Here is a 4249-nt window from a genome sequence, read left to right on the forward strand (position 1 = left end):
ATATATATATATATACATATACAATATATGCATATTCATATAATTATTTGTTTTACCTTTATTTCATTTCATTATTTTATTCATTCTTTTTTCTGACGTTTAATGTTGGCTTATTTATCTTCTGTATTTGATGAATTTTGATTTTTGTTTGAACTTGTAAACATGTATATTAATCCTAATTGTATCTTTTTGTTTATTATTTTTAGTTTTAGAAGTTTGTCACATTGATGATTTATAATATGATATGTAGTTTTATTTTTTTTGTTCTATTTTCATTTTATACATTCTGTTAATCGTTGTTGTTTATTTTTTTATCTTATCAAATCCATAATTGAAATTATACTTATGGTAGTTTATAATTTCATTTTTCTTTTGAAAATTTTGTATTTTACTCTAAGGCGCTTCTTTTACTTGCAATATTATTCTAAAGGGATCAGTCCCAGGCTAAATAAAGAAAATTATTATTATTATCATTATTAACAACAAAGAAAAATGGTTCCTTGAGCTATACGGCAAGATTGAAAACAGTTAGTTTTATTTTTTTTAGAGGAAAAATTAGTTTAAATGTTTAAAAATATTTTAAACACAGAGTTTTTATCGCAACTGGTAACTTATTTGAAAGGTTTTTAGTATTAAAAATCATTCCATTAAATAAAGCCAACACTTTCTTAATTTTTTGTTATGCTTTTTACTGATCTTTACTAATGTATATTTTTGACTAATTTAGGATCATTAAAATTTTTTAATTAAGTTTATTAATTTTTCCCAGAGGTAAAGAAGACTGTGTACTTTTATTTTTTTTTTTATTTTTTCATTAAAACAATATGTTCAGCTTAATTCAGAGAAAAAAATATGTTTACTCGACCTGTCAAGTTAGAGAAATGTGATCTGATATCCTATACCTCCGAGATTACGATTTCTTTTTACTTTACCTTGAAGTATATTTAAATTTATTTTAACTTTGAAAACTGAGAGAAACACTTTATTCAAAAAGCAGTGCCTCTCAAATACTAAAACTAGTAGGACAATTGCTTATTATACATAAGTAAATATTAAAATACATGTCAGTAGTACATGAGTTTTATCAGAAATTAATTACAAATAATGATATGTTACAATACTAATGTAATGAATTTAAAAAAAATAAATGAGTATTTTGTGCAATATCCTTTTTCATTGCTCTATGGAGATATTTATTGAATTATTTTGTCTATATTCCAGCATATTTAATTATGACATAAAATATCAGCAGTACAAACAATCAAATAAAAAATGTTGATTTTTTTAAAAATATATTGAAAATTTACATGGTCATATTCCATCCTTTAATTAATACCTGTTTTTGCCCTGATGAATAGAAGATTAGTACTTGAGTATAATTATTTGGATTATTTGATTAAAATTATAAACTAAATATGTAAGTTTGCGTTCTTATTAAAATTATTTTATGTTATGTCATGAATTTGAATGATACTTGGATGAATTTGAATAAAATATCGTTTATTGATTTATATAAATGAGCACGAATCTCGAAAATCAATCGGTTAGAGGCTGTCGCTAGCTTCGGCTGCCATTTTCACCCGATCATAGTACTTTCCTCCTGTTTTTTTACGCCCTCATACAGAAAAAAAAGGATCTCGATTCGAAAACAAGGCCCTTCATTAAAATTTGTTTATTTCTCCCTTTTCTTTTTTTTTTTTTATTATCTTTGGAGGTCTGTTTTCTTTTGTTCAATATTTCAACTGTTTGTTCACCAACCGCCGATCGCCTGTGTGCATTAAAAGTTGTAAAACCCTAGCAGTAGTATTTAAATCTCTACGATTCTTCTTTTGATGGTAAAATAAGAATTTATCTTATATTGAGTTATTAACATTTTTATATATAATTGGTTTCATAAAAAATTCTCCTAGATTATAAAAATTATTATAATTATGAAACAAAAAAACACTTCAGTTTAGAATGATTTATTAATTTAAATAACATTTCCATGATATTTTAGAGTGTTTTAGATTATTTTCTCACAAAATATATTTTATTATTATTATTTTTTTTTTTAGGGAACGGCCTTTCAAGACCACGCGAATATCATTACTTTTTCCTTCTCACTTTTTCTCTTCTAATCATTTCTGCGTGCCTTTGCTTTCTCTCTTCCGATCTCGCAGTACCCTTTCGTTTTTCTTTATTTGCGACAAAATTATTTATTTCCGTACAGTTCCCTATCCAGGCAGTCCTTGTCTGTTATTTTCAATTTCTTTGCCCCATCTCTCATTTGCTTCACATATGACGCTCTTATATTGACGGATTTTATCAAAGAGTTTCTTGTTTAGTCTGCTTTGCTCCATTCTCATCTTGTGCCTCTAGAATCTCAGTCTTCTGATTCTTATTTCCAGGTCATTTATCTCCTGGTATATTCCTGGTTGGGTCTTAACCTGTAGCCTTCCCGTGTTTTCATGGACCCATAGATTCTCCTCAGGAACCTTCTCTATAATTTTTCTCTATTTTCTGTCTATTACTTTATTTTATTTTTCGAAAGTTTAATTTTGCTATAAATTTACCTATTCTTGAATACTTGTGTTGGGTCCGTACATAATTAGCTATACTTCAAAATTAATTATTTGTCCTTCGAGAATATTGTTTATCGGACTATACAGTAAATTACTTTTTCACAAGGGTGAGAAAAAGTAGTTGATAAAATTTATCCTAGAACAAATTTACTCTAATCTTATACATTTTTCCTTAATGGGTGAAGCAGATGAGCCATTTACGGAATATAGGTGTCAAAGAAAGTGCATGTGCGTGGACGAAAGTAGGGGATGTGATTTGGTAAAACTGGCACAATGCATTGTCAACACGTATCTCCGAATTCGGATCCAATCGGAAGAGCCGTTATCGAAACAGAGCTGGGTACAGGAAAATACATTTATACAAGTGTAAACCAAATTAGAGGACGGAATCTAATGTAATTAATACATGGGCCATTTGCCAGTAATCCTCAAAATTTAAGCGAAATCAAACTATTATCGAAGTATAGGTGTGCTAAGAAATATACGTTTACGCATTCTAAAATAAATAAGGTATCAATCCACAGAATCTCTCGAAAAATTCATCAAAATTGGATTCAATAGATAATAACCAAACCAAACTTATATTTGAGATCAGACAGACAAACGGACTAAAGGTTAGACACAGGGCCATTTTGTTCCTTGATTTGTTTTTCTTTTGTTTTATGAATTCAAAACTTCCCAACCTTCAGTAGTTAGGAAGCAAAACTTCACTTTCTTTTTTTAACCATTAAATACCTCTTTACCTAATTACTTACACTTATCCACTTCTGCACGGTTGATACGGATGTGTAACAATTCTCTGAATGGAGGTAACAATAATATATCTTTACTGAAAAAAACACAAAATACACACTTATTTGTATTCCTGTTTATTTGTCTTCTATTGCAATTAACCTCGAATAGACACACCTCTGATTCAGTTACCTATATATGTAACCATCAAGTTATTTTAGGAGTGTTATTTTGTTGTCCGGTGGCCCGTCATGTAGGAAGATTTTCTCCCTGCAGATTGATAAAGGCTGGTAACTAAGAGACAAGGATGATGGATTAGATGTAAATACGCGGGCAGCTCTATCGGGAGATTGATGCACGGCTAGCGGGCGCATTATCCAAACACCGGCCCCTTCTTTAAATTCCTTTACATCCCGCCTGTCAAAAAATGGGCTGTGTACTCACAATATCTCTATCCCGCGAGATAATTATTCTTTTTAGATGATGGCCTTTGATTAATTATTATTCTTCACCTCGGCCAACCGTGTAGAAGGACTATTCTGAAGATAAATCTTAGCAACTTTATCAACAACCGAATCGTCAAATCGGATTCTTGAATAATAAACTCACTAAAGGACATAATATTTCCATCTTAAAGATCCCGCACAGATGACCGTTTTCTAGAACAATTTACAAATCAACTTTTCTATAAATACGACATTTTCAGTATAGTCTATAATATTAATTTTAATAATCCTATGTAATTTATTTATTGATATTTACAACTGTATACATATATACACATCAAGTAAATTTGCTGTAAGTGATATTATGACATGATAAAAACATGTGGAGAATCTACCCATTGATAGAACTCCAAAAAAATTTCTAAAGGAGAAGATCTCGAGGCCATCTTCTTTTCAGACGTCTAGGAGGATTATTAGGTAGTGAAGGAGAAGCCAGGTTTGAAACGA

The sequence above is a fragment of the Halyomorpha halys genome, unplaced genomic scaffold (assembly GCF_000696795.3).
Source record: "Halyomorpha halys isolate HHAL.00 unplaced genomic scaffold, Hhal_1.1 Scaffold1949.1, whole genome shotgun sequence".
In the NCBI taxonomy this organism is placed as follows: Eukaryota; Metazoa; Arthropoda; class Insecta; order Hemiptera; family Pentatomidae; genus Halyomorpha; species Halyomorpha halys.